Below are 13,639 nucleotides of genomic sequence, written 5' to 3'. Positions count from 1 at the left end.
GCTGTGCTGTGTCTGATATTACAGATGTATAAACAGGACTGTGAGGTATTACAGATGTGAGATAGCAGTAGTGGGTGTCTCTATGCTGGCTGTGCTGTGGCTGATGTTACAGATGTATACACAGGACTGTGAGGTATTACAGATGTGAGATAGCAGTAGTGGGTGTCTCTATGCTGGCTGAGCTGTGGCTGATGTTACAGACGTATACACAGGACTGTGAGGTATTACAGATGTGAGATAGCAGTAGTGGGTGTCTCTATGCTGGCTGAGCTGTGGCTGATGTTACTGATGTATACACACGACTGTGAGGTATTACATATGTGAGATAGCAGTAGTGGGCGTCTCTATGCTGGCTGTACTGTGGCTGATGTTACTGATGTATACACAGGACTGTGAGGTATTACAGATGTGAGATAGCAGTAGTGGGTGTCTCTATGCTGGCTGTGCTGTGGCTGATATTACAGATGTATAAACAGGACTGTGAGGTATTACAGATGTGAGATAGCAGTAGTGGGTGTCTCTATGCTGGCTGTGCTGTGGCTGATGTTACAGATGTATACACAGGACTGTGAGGTATTACAGATGTGAGATAGCAGTAGTGGGTGTCTCTATGCTGGCTGAGCTCTGGCTGATGTTACTGATGTATACACAGGACTGTGACGTATTACAGATGTGAGAAAGCATTAGTGAGTGTCTCTATGCTGGCTGAGCTGTGGCTGATGTTACAGATGTATACACAGGACTGTGAGGTATTACAGATGTGAGATAGCAGTAGTGGGCGTCTCTATGCTGGCTGAGCTGTGGCTGATGTATACACAGGACTGTGAGGTATTACAGATATGAGATAGCAGTAGTGGGTGTCTCTATGCTGGCTGAGCTCTGGCTGATGTTACTGATGTATACACAGGACTGTGAGGTATTACAGATGTGAGAAAGCAGTAGTGAGTGTCTCTATGCTGGCTGAGCTGTGGCTGATGTTACAGATGTATACACAGGACTGAGAGGTATTACAGATGTGAGATAGCAGTAGTGGGTATCTCTATGCTGGCTGTGCTGTGGCTGTTACAGATGTATACACAGGACTGTGAGGTATTACAGATGTGAGATAGCAGTAGTGGGCGTCTCTATGCTGGCTGTGCTGTGGCTGATGTTACAGATGTATACACAGGACTGTGAGGTATTACAGATGTGAGATAGCAGTAGTGGGCGTCTCTAAGCTGGCTGAGCTGTGGCTGATGTTACTGATGTATACACAGGACTGTGAGGTATTACAGATATGAGATAGCAGTAGTGGGTGTCTCTATGCTGGCTGAGCTCTGGCTGATGTTACTGATGTATACACAGGACTGTGAGGTATTACAGATGTGAGATAGCAGTAGTGGGTGTCTCTATGCTGGCTGAGCTCTGGCTGATGTTACTGATGTATACACAGGACTGTGACGTATTACAGATGTGAGAAAGCAGTAGTGAGTGTCTCTATGCTGGCTGAGCTGTGGCTGATGTTACAGATGTATACACAGGACTGTGAGGTATTACAGATGTGAGATAGCAGTAGTGGGCGTCTCTATGCTGGCTGAGCTGTGGCTGATGTTACTGATGTATACACAGGACTGTGAGGTATTACAGATATGAGATAGCAGTAGTGGGTGTCTCTATGCTGGCTGATGTTACTGATGTATACACAGGACTGTGAGGTATTACAGATGTGAGAAAGCAGTAGTGAGTGTCTCTATGCTGGCTGAGCTGTGGCTGATGTTACAGATGTATACACAGGACTGTGAGGTATTACAGATGTGAGATAGCAGTAGTGGGTATCTCTATGCTGGCTGTGCTGTGGCTGATGTTACAGATGTATACACAGGACTGTGAGGTATTACAGATGTGAGATAGCAGTAGTGGGCGTCTCTATGCTGGCTGAGCTGTGGCTGATGTTACAGATGTATACACAGGACTGTGAGGTATTACAGATGTGAGATAGCAGTAGTGGGCGTCTCTATGCTGGCTGAGCTGTGGCTGATGTTACTGATGTATACACAGGACTGTGAGGTATTACAGATATGAGATAGCAGTAGTGGGTGTCTCTATGCTGGCTGAGCTCTGGCTGATGTTACTGATGTATACACAGGACTGTGAGGTATTACAGATGTGAGAAAGCAGTAGTGAGTGTCTCTATGCTGGCTGAGCTGTGGCTGATGTTACAGATGTATACACAGGACTGTGATGTATTACAGATGTGAGATAGCAGTAGTGGGTGTCTCGCGTCCCGGGAAAAGATCTATATACATGAGGGCTTAATTTTCCCATGCCCGTGAATCGATTTACAGAAGTCCTCAGGGTCCTACTCTTTGGTTCTGTCTGGGTAATAGGACCTAGTATATAGTAGGCTGCTTCCACTTAGGAGTGCTCATTTTAGGTGCAATCTCTTTCTTTCCTGCCATGTTATTTAATCGCCTTAATAGCCCGAAGCACATATTGATTAGAATATTATATAACAATGTAGTCTTATTATTGATGAGTGATGCCTGTAACTTTATGTTTGTTGTTTCTCTCTCTTTATCTTTTTTATAACAATCGTCTCATTTAGATAGGTATGTATGGTATATACCAGTATTAATTCCCCTTTTATATATCTCCTAATAGTGATCTCACACCATTCTCTCATTTAGGTTCTATTATGACATGTAAGATAATAAAATGATAGGTTTGTATGATTATTTTATATGTATATATTCATCAACCAATTGCTAATACATAAGGTCTTTATATACAGAGAGGAATTATATGCATATAGCTGATTATCTATCTGTGTATAGAGACTCTGTTATTGTCATATAATCCTTATATATGATATAGTCTGTAATTATATGATTGCAGAGAGTTTTAATGTAGATAATTAATATAGATATCAACATCGGTTTTTGAAAATTATACCAACGGAGATCACTGTTTAATGTTACTATCTATTATTTACTACTAAGTAATTAGTTATTAAAAAGATTTGAGATATATATATATATATCTTTTGAAATTAGTAGTTTAAAGATATATGGCAATATGTATGTATTCATAAGGGGTTAACCCAATACCCTTTTTATAAATGATTATATGACACTATGGGGTTCTCTCTAAGTCTATTTTAAACTTCCAATTTCAATTGTAATCTAAATCTCTTTCCTAAAGATAAATAAATAACATGTATAAATATAAGTATATGTTTAGGATCTAGAAATAACAAGGTTCGTTTTCTGATTAAACTATTACCAACAGATGTTTTAAACTATTTAAATCAATCAATTAATCATGTCAAATTAGTTATCCTGGAGGATAAATAGAGCATGAGGCAGGCAATATCCACACCTTGACAAAGACGCCAGAATAGCGTTGAAACGCGTAGGTGAACTTTCTGCCAAGACTTTTTGATTGCTGCGGAGATTTGACTTTAAAAGGACATACCGATATATCCAGCCATCTTTTATTATGGACGCTTCCATGGAATTATTCACTGATTAAGTCTACAGGCATATATCCATCTGCCGCTTCATCAAATAGCCGGCCAATCCACCTGCTGACCAGCACATGCGACCACCTTCCTGTTCCAGGATATCCCACACCAGCGCTCCACTCCCCCTGAGTCCATCAGGGTTTTCTGTCAGATGAGTTTCACCTTACACCCAACAGAAACCTGCCGCTGTTACAGAAGCTACACGGAGATCAAGGCTCCCGGTACAAGGTTTGAGCCCTGCTTGTGACACCGTGAACTCCGCTGCTTTAAACAGAGGACATTGCCTCACAGCGACGTACTCCCATGGATACCAACGGGGGTTGCTGCAGGACGAGGAGCCCAGTGTCCCTAATCAGGACAACTGTAGCTGGTACAGAAGATTAACGGAGATCCAGGCTCCCTTTAATAAGGTCTGAGCCTTTATAGTGACACCGTGATCTTCACTACAATTTCGCATACAAGGACTTTGGCTGTCAGCGTTTTTGTAACACCTTCCCAGGACTTTATTCCTTCAACATTTCATTTGGCTGGCAAGTACATATATATACACTCTGAACTTGTTTATAATATATTAGAAATAATTGAAGACTCTGTGCGAGTCACAGGACTATATGTTCAAACTCCGCAACAATTTTTGTTTTAAAGTTTATGTTAAACTATATGTAATATTAGAGGCTTAAGAACTCATGTTCTGATACATTTTATTATTTGATAATAAACACTGTTTAAAAGTATTGAACCTGCTACATTGTTCACACAACCTGATTTTCCAGCTGCTTCTTTCTCTTTTAACTTTATGTTTGTGACTTACATTTCATCTATGGATGTGTATATTAAATTATAACTTAATATACTGTATGATTGGATATTTGAATTGCTCATTAGGTATCTCTGTGTCATGTCTATCAGCTCAGGTAAATTGCTTATCACCTATGTGAGTTTTCTGATATGTAACGAGATGTGAATTCTGTGTAAAACATTTCCCACACTCAGAACATGGAAATGGCCTCTCACCTGTGTGACCTCTCTGATGTCTAACGAGCTGATTTATGAGCAAAACATTTCCCACACTCAGAGCATGGAAATGGCTTCTCACCTGTGTGACATCTCTCATGTCTAAGATGATCTGAATTCCGAGTAATAAATTTCCCACACTCAGAGCATGGAAATGGTTTTTCACCTGTATGACTTCTCTGATGTCTAAGAAGAGCTGATTTGTGTAAAAGATTTTCCACACTCAAAGCATGGAAATGGTTTCTCACCTGTGTGACTTCTCTGGTGTCTAAGAAGAGCTGATGTTTGTGTAAAAGATTTGCACACTCAAAGCATGGAAATGGTTTCTCACCTGTGTGACTTCTCTGATGTATAATAAGATCTGATTTCTTTGTAAAATATTTCCCACACTCAGAGCATGGAAATGGCCTCTCACCTGTGTGCCGTCTCTGATGTGTAACAAGAACTGATTTGTGTATAAAACATTTCCCAAATGGTTTCTCACCTGTGTGATGTCTCTGATGTGTAACAAGACAGGATTTCCTTCTAAAACATTTCCCACACTGAGAGCATGGATATACTTTATCACCTGTATGAGCTGTATTATGTGTAGCAATATCTGAGTTATCAGTACAAATTTTGTCATTAGTATTATTAGAGGCATCAGATGATATAGATGAAATGGATAGCACTGGATGTATATTTTGGGGAAGAGTGTTTTCTCCTGGACAACCTCGTGCGAAGACGTTAATGAGATGTCTTTCTGGTGTATTCCCACTGTTGCGTCCATCTGCTGGAAGTAAATGAATGGAAATAAACATTGTATTTTACATTGAGTAGCAGATTATAATGCTCCAAAGGTTCATACTACTAGTGAATTCAAGATGGTCTGTCATTTCAGTTTTCATATAGACCTGTGAATTGCAGCATTACGCTATGTGTCCAAATGATGCAAAATGTCTGGCCCTGCCCTATGCAACAACCTACACTGTGTGATATAAAATATATATATATATACATATATATATATATATATATACATATACATATATATATATATATATATATATATATATATATGTGTGTCTGTGTTCTATATATCTATAGAAACCCCCCTTTCAAATCTTATGTTTGCCTCTGAAATAAGCATTTATTAGACCTGATAGTCAGTATATATGATAAAATCAGGGTGTGGATCGATATTTAGAATGATATAAAAACTTTTACTGTGTAAACACAAATAAACTCTTCATATAGAGAAGACAAAAGGTTCACATATGAATGTAAATAATAATTGTATAAAATACAATTCTTACCATCAGACATTAGCCTAAAAAAAACAATCTACGTATGGACTGCACGTGAATATATTCAGAACTGGTACAGTTCATCCAGGACCACCCTGGTCGGGAAGTCCTTTAGATACAGAGAATGGTATTGGGCACCTTATAATATTTCTGTCCTTTAAAGATCCAAGTTGAAAACGCATGTGTACATATGGCGGCTGTCCGATTGCTATACATACTCACAGCTGTTTTGTCAGCAGCAGAGCCAAAGTGATGTTCAGATCAATTGTGGGGATGGGAATGTTGTAGCTTTCAATTCAGAGTCAGTTTAAAGTGTTCAGATAACAAGAAGAAGTCCAATGGGAAACACTTGGTGCATTTCATTACCGCTGTAACTTTATCTAGCTCAGTAGTCAGGGAACAGGGGGTAAATTACCCCACAAGGGGGAAAAATGAAATTCCTGGGGGTAATGGACGGACAGCCGGGCATGCATATGAATCATTCTAGAATATAGAATGATTCATATGCATGCCCGGCTGTGCCGCAGGGAGGCTCTAAGCCGGACGCCCGCTGAAATGTTATTACCAGCGGGCGCCCGGCTCCTTCCCTGCAGCGTTGTGTTAGCTGGAGGCTGGAGTTCTCTTCTGAACTCCAGCTTCCCGCTCTCTCCTTGCGCACTATGGGAGAGACGTCATGATGTCTGTCCCATAGCTCCAAGGAGCACCCGGGCGGACAGGACGGCGGCGGCGGCGGATGCAGGAGCGGGGATTAAGGTGTTTTTTTGGGTGTTATTTTGTACAAGCGGCACTACAGGGGTACTAAATGGGGGCACTACTACAGGGGCACTATATGGGGCACTACTACAGGGGCATTATATGGGGGCACTACTACAGGAGCATAACTATGGGGGCACTACTACAGGAGCATAACTATGGGGGCACTACTACAGGAGCATAACTATGGGGGCACTACTACAGGAGCATAACTATGGGGGCACTACTACAGGGGCATTATATGGGGGCACTACTACAGGAGCATAACTATGGGGGCACTACTACAGGAGCATAACTATGGGGGCACTACTACAGGAGCATAACTATGGGGGCACTACTACAGTAGCATAACTATGGGGCACTACTACAGGAGCATAACTATGGGGGCACTGCAACAGGGGCATTATATGGGGGCACTACTACAGGGTCATTATATGGGGGCACTACTACAGGGTCATTATATGGGGGCACTACTACAGGGGCATTATATGGGGGCACTGCTATATGATTTCCTTCCTTTCAAATCAAGGGGGGGAACGTTGGCGTATCTAAATTAATTTTTGGGTAAAAGGTAAAAAAGTTCCCTGACCCCTAATCTAGCTGCTCGGTGATGTTCTTTTAGAACCCCAGTAATTAAACATATTGAGGGTAATTATTCCTCACTCATCGAGTGGTCTTTCCCTTTTTACATGCAGGAGACCTTATGGGTCAGTGATATCGTGCAACCACAAACCCAATACAGACTGTTGTAATGTCAAGAACTCATTACAATCTCAATGACCCAATATAGTTAGTCCTATTAGACACTATTCACTACAGAGACTAACATGGCTCAGGTATGCACCGTGGACCCCCACAAGGAGGTATGAACTTATCTGCTGACATCCCGCACAGCTCACGGCCCCCCCAAAGTGAATATCAGTACATGTCCAGCAGGAACAGATGACCAGTTGCACCGAGGGGGGGAGGAGAATACTAATTACCCGGGACCGGGCTTGCTGGAGATGGCCGGCAGGGGCCCGGGTCTGGTCCCTACTACATCACAGCGGCCCAGCACAGCTGCACTGGGAGACTGCTCGCGACTTCTAAGCAGCAGCTGTCTCCTATGTCTGTGAGGGGAGTGATCACACTGATCACACCCCCCACTGGCTATGCGCCGGGCTGAGGGGGCTTACTGATTTTTTTTGCCTAAGGTGGTATGGCCATGCCGCTTTTTTACCAGGGCCTGGTGCAGCTCTTGGTGCGGCTGCAGATAACCCAGAGGCACAATGAGATCACCGTCAGAACACTGAGATGACAAAAAGGTCCAAGGCACGAGGATAGAACTGACATTGAGGAACGAGGACATCAGGAACCAGCAGCTGGAAGCAGATCCCACTAACAGGACAACAGCAGGAGCCAGCAGTATTGGATCAGCAATCTCACCAATACCAATACTCTGGCACCAATCTAGTGCATAGAGCAGGTGTAAGTCATTTGCTCATTGGTGAGGAAGTGTGCGCTGGCTGAGCCTGGTCATGTGACTGGGTCATTAAAGGGAGCCTGAAGTTCTGGCGCACGTCACCAAATACACAAACGCTGGACGCGCAGAAGCCGAGAGGATTTGGGCTGATTTATCCTAAAACAAAAGATCACAAAAATGATCCTCTTGCAAGATCGGTGGTGGGCAATAAGCAGCCCTGCAGCTGCTGTGGAACTACACATCCCTGCATGCCCTGCCACAATTTTGCTATCAGGGCATGCTGGGATGTGTAGTTCAACAGCAGCTGAAGGCGTCAGGATTCAAAGTCATCAGCGAATATATCAGGAATAAGGTCCAGGAAGGGCAGGAGTTTAGGAGTATATATATATATATATATATATATCTATCTCTGCAATTGGTGACATCATCGGAGTCTTCTCCATTATAATCCGTCCTCTGACCACTCAAAACGTCTCGAAGCTTTGCGTTGTAATTATGCCTGGCGAATAGTCCCATGGGTCTCAGGGTCTTTCATCCATAATCTACTAAATCAGAGGTTCCAAAACACCGCCATTACAGTCCAGGTTTTAAGGATATCCTTGTTTGAGTCCAGATGGTTAAATCAAATTGATTGCGGTACTAATTAAGTCATCTGTGCTCAAGCATGGATATCCCTAAAACCTGGAGTGTAATGGTGGATTTTGGGAGCCTCTTTCCTAAGTAATACAAATTTGTTGTACAGCCCACCATTCAGCTCACTACATACCCATCCGATTAGTGCCTCAGGCATCCTCCAGGTAGACCATTGTCGCTAGAGAACTGTATGTACTAAGACTCTCATTATTAACATCAGCCCCACACTATCAACTGGGTGCTGGAAAAGAGGAACCTTAGAGTGGAATCAAAGTGGCACTGACTATACTAATATTATAAAGTGGACTGCTACAACCATTATATTGTTTATTGCAAGTGAAGATCCTTTTTGGATACAAAATATAATATTACCGCTGGATACATGTGATTAATCTTTTTTATGCAATATGTATCAATTCGGATGCATCAAGTGCACAATTGATTAACAAGCTGGACTGAAACTATGGTTTTGTGATTTACTCCAGAGGCCCAAAAATGGAGACTTTGGACCTGATTCAGACCCGCTCAATAGATGCGATCGCTCGCTCGCAGCGTATGCAAATCCAGCACACGCCCAGCAAGGCAGGCGATCGTACGGCAAGGCATTAGCACGCCCTCTATGTCTTAGCGAGCTACATCAAAGAGCGCTCACAAATGTATAAAGACGCCCCCTTGCCACTCGCAACACACGTCATCTCCGGGAATTGTAGGATTAATCGGTAACATCGGGAGCCATCGGAGTTGCTCGCAACCCTTTAGGTTGCCTTTGCCCGATGCAAGCACAGCGATCAGTGCTGGCTGAAATACATGCAGGTGACGTGTACAATGAAGCTACTTTGTTAATTACGCACGGCATTTTGGAGGCCTGACGCGCCTGCATCTGCAACACCAGTCCCCCGTTCACAGGCACCTTCCCCTGTTACCACCCACAAACGGTGCTGTCACTCAAAGCAGCGACCTGATAGTGGCTTACGAGCAACAAAATTCAGATCGTAAAGACTGGCTTGCGTACGCGCACTGCAAATTATACGCATGTGCAGACGGGCGAAAATCGCTCATAGTGGAATCCCAGCGCCAGCATCCCGACGGTAAGTATTAGGGCTAGGGAGAGGGTTAGGCTCCGGGGAGAGGGTTAGGTTTGCACTAGGGGGACGGTTAGGCTCCGGGGAGAGAGGGTTAGGTTTGCACTAGGGAGAAGGTTAAGCTCCGGGGAGAGAGGGTTAGGTTTGCACTAGGGAGAAGGTTAGGCTCCGGGGAGAGAGGGTTAGGTTTGCACTAGGTGGAAGGTTAGGCTCCGGGGAGAGAGGGTTAGGTTTGCACTAGGGGGAAGGTTAGGCTCCGGGGAGAGAGGGTTAGGTTTGCACTAGGGGGAAGGTTAGGCTCCGGGGAGAGAGGGTTAGGTTTGCACTAGGGGAAGGTTAGGCTCCGGGGAGAGAGGGTTAGGTTTGCACTAGGGGGAAGGTTAGGCTCCGGAGAGAGAGGGTTAAGTTTGCACTAGGGGGAAAGTTAGGCTCCGGGGAGAGAGGGTTAAGTTTGCACTAGGGGGAAAGTTAGGCTCCGGGGAGAGAGGGTTAGGTTTGCACTAGGGGGAAGGTTAGGCTCCGGGGAGAGAGGGTTAAGTTTGCACTAGGGGGAAGGTTAGGCTCCGGGGAGAGAGGGTTAAGTTTGCACTAGGGGGAAGGTTAGGCTCCGGGGAGAGAGGGTTAGGTTTGCACTAGGGGGAAGGTTAGGCTCCGGAGAGAGAGGGTTAGGTTTGCACTAGGGGGAAGGTTAGGCTCCGGGGAGAGAGGGTTAGGTTTGCACTAGGGGGAAGCTTAGGCTCCGGGGAGAGAGGGTTAGGTTTGCACTAGGGGGAAAGTTAGGCTCCGGAGAGAGAGGGTTAGGTTTGCACTAGGGGGAAGGTTAGGCTCCGGGGAGAGAGGGTTAGGTTTGCACTAGGGGGAAGGTTAGGCTCCGGGGAGAGAGGGTTAGGTTTGCACTAGGGGGAAGGTTAGGCTCCAGGGAGAGAGGGTTAGGTTTGCACTAGGGGGAAGGTTAGGCTCCGGGGAGAGAGGGTTAGGTTTGCACTAGGGGGAAGGTTAGGCTCCGGGGAGAGAGGGTTAGGTTTGCACTAGGGGGAAGGTTAGGCTCCAGGGAGAGAGGGTTAGGTTTGCACTAGGGAGAAGGTTAGGCTCCAGGGAGAGAGGGTTAGGTTTGCACTAGGGGGAAGGTTAGGCTCCGGGGAGAGAGGGTTAGGTTTGCACTAGGGAGAAGGTTAGGCTCCGGGGAGAGAGGGTTAGGTTTGCACTAGGGGGAAGGTTAGGCACCGGGGAGAGAGGGTTAGGTTTGCACTAGGGGGAAGGTTAGGCTCCGGGGAGAAAGGGTTAGGTTTGCACTAGGGGGAAGGTTAGGCTCCAGGGAGAGAGGGTTAGGTTTAGGGGTAGAGTAAATCATATTGTAACCCAGTCGAGGCTGATGTTGGAATTCTGTTCACCAGAATAATGAGCGCCGACATCCCATACCCAACCCCCACAAATTATACGGATTATGCATCTTAAAAGAAAGTTATGTATATATGATTCTGCGCTTCTTATTTCTACATGTAAACCAATATTCCAAAGGAAGTCCTTCTTTACCAGTTAATCCACTTAATAGGTGAAAAGTTTCCACTGTTCTTTGTATCCTAGGATCTGTAACAATAATAGTATCTCCCAATATTGGGTGGATACAAGAACAGAAAAAAGAAAATAGTGCAAAACCTTATGGTGAAGGTAAATTTAATAGAAAAATTTGCACTTACAGAATCAAATGAATAAAACAGCATATAACATGAGTCTGTTGGTGGCCGAGCAGCACCGCTTCCACGATCCTCCAAATATCACCCAGATGGAAATTCAGGCTGGAGTATTAGATACAGGTCCGGACTGTTTCTCTCCAATGGAAGAAAGTGGTAAGGTAACGATGATCTCTTATTGCCACAATTGGCCAAGCTTAACGCGTTTCCGACCCTGTTGGGTCCTTCATCAGAAGCATGGCCATAATCAAATAAAAACCTCCTTAAATACCCTCATAATTAAGTCCAAACGTCACTCACCTGCAGCTTAATGATCCGCTGACTCCCGCCACTATCGCAGCCAGAATGACGTCATAAGAATGCATCAGGTTAAATGGCCCTCTACTTTTACATTGGACCTATTTCCCAATATACGTGTTCTGCCAGAAGGTGTCGCCCTCGCGACTCCGGTGGAATCACGTGAGCGCTGCGGGTCATCTGATCCGCGACTTTGCGCTCCAAGCTTAGCCTCTCTCCTGACACGCAAGTGTCCTCACGAGAGGCATCGCCGTCGTGACGCGGGTACTGTCACGTGAACGCTGCGGGTCATGTGACCCGCCCGCTTGCGTTCCACACCTTCCGTTTAGCCAATGATGTATCATGGTAGATACAGGAACACAACTTATGCGTTCCAAAGATCCATTCTGCTGCAGTAAGGGGAAGTCAGCTTCTCAGCACATATAAGTAACATGTCAAACAGGTAAACATAATCCGTGGTACAATAATAAAGTGCATAATGCATCATCTTTATAATATAATAAAAACAACAATATTAAAAAACAATATACATAAAAAATGATTTACATCAAGTTAAAAAACATTTTAATTCGAACTCACTATTTAATCCCTTTGGTATTAATGTTTTTAACTCATATATCCACCGCATCTCATTCCTAGAAAGTCTCTTTTCCAGATCTCTAGTTCTATTCTTAGGCAAAACCAGCTGAATTCCCCAAAATTTTTAAATTTTTAATGTAGCACTCTTTGGATTTGTGAACCTTTTTAAAGTGAGCTGATACTGTATGTGTATCTAAGCCCTTCCTTATATGATATATATGTTCCACTAAGCGGACTTTCATACATCTTGTTGTTTTGCCTACATATATAAGGCCACATATGCATTCCAGAGCATATACCACATTTCTTGAGCTACATGTAATAAATTGGTCAATTTTATAGTTTTTATCATTTACAGTGAATTCTTGAATTTTGCTAGTTTCACTTTTTACCGTCTTGCACATCAGACAGAAACCGCATCTATGAAACCCTTTTGTGCGGATACTTTGTCTGACTTCAGTATCCATACTGCTTCGCACAAGATGGTTTTTGAGGGATGGAGCTTTTTTATAGATAAAAACAGGGTTACTAGGTAGTTCTTTTGATAAAATAGGGTCCTGTAGTAACAGTTTCCAATTAGTTCTAAAAATCCTCTCCATCTCTCTATGGTTGTTGCTAAACTGGCTAATAAAGGCCCACTGAAATTTATCACATGTATTTTCTTTTTCTTTGGCCTTCAGAAGTTCCATTCTATTTACACTATCTACTTTTGCTCTTGCTTTCTCTATTATTGAGGATTTATACCCCTTTTTTCGAAAGCGTTCTGAAACTTCTTCCAATTGTTCATTGCAAGTTGTTTCATCCGTGCAATTTCTTTTCACTCTAGCAAACTGTCCATATGGGATACCATCTAGCCAATTGGCATGATGTAAACTTGATCGTTCAATAAAACTATTGGAGTCTGTTGACTTCCTATAGTTTTTAGTTTTAAAACAACCCTCTGACACATAAATCTAGAAAATTAACTTCAGTCTTACTATAGTTAAAGGTGAATTTAATAGCCATATTGTTGTCATTAAGAGATATCAAAAATTTGCTCCCAGTTACGCCAATTTGTTCATGGCCTACTGGGAGGACCACAAAATTTGGGGAGCCAATGGCCCTGGGGCGAACCTGGTATCCTGGCAGAGGTTCATTGACGATATTTTATTCATGTGGACTGGAGATGAAGATTCCCTCCAAAAATTTTTGATATCTCTTAATGACAACAATATGGCTATTAAATTCACCTTTAACTATAGTAAGACTGAAGTTAATTTTCTAGATTTATGTGTCAGAGGGTTGTTTTAAAACTAAAAACTATAGGAAGTCAACAGACTCCAATAGTTTTATTGAACGAT

General features: G+C 43.4%; 1 pseudogene across 1 annotated transcript in view; it reads right to left on the bottom strand.

Annotated features, from left to right (window-relative positions):
* Window positions 1-4,340: 4,340 nt before the first annotated feature.
* The window catches only part of LOC148501725 (uncharacterized), a 138,129-nt pseudogene continuing 128,830 nt past the window's right edge, over window positions 4,341-13,639 (bottom strand). The window contains exon 6 of the transcript XR_015870022.1: window positions 4,341-5,093. The product of XR_015870022.1 is annotated as an uncharacterized LOC148501725 (transcript). The remainder of the gene's footprint in view (window positions 5,094-13,639) is intronic.

This window comes from Taudactylus pleione, unplaced genomic scaffold (genome assembly GCF_031769625.1).
Source record: "Taudactylus pleione unplaced genomic scaffold, aTauple2 ptg000504l, whole genome shotgun sequence".
NCBI classification, from domain to species: domain Eukaryota; kingdom Metazoa; phylum Chordata; class Amphibia; order Anura; family Myobatrachidae; genus Taudactylus; species Taudactylus pleione.
The sequence above is the reverse complement of the archived record's forward strand: the minus strand, read 5'-3'. Positions and strand labels throughout refer to the sequence as shown.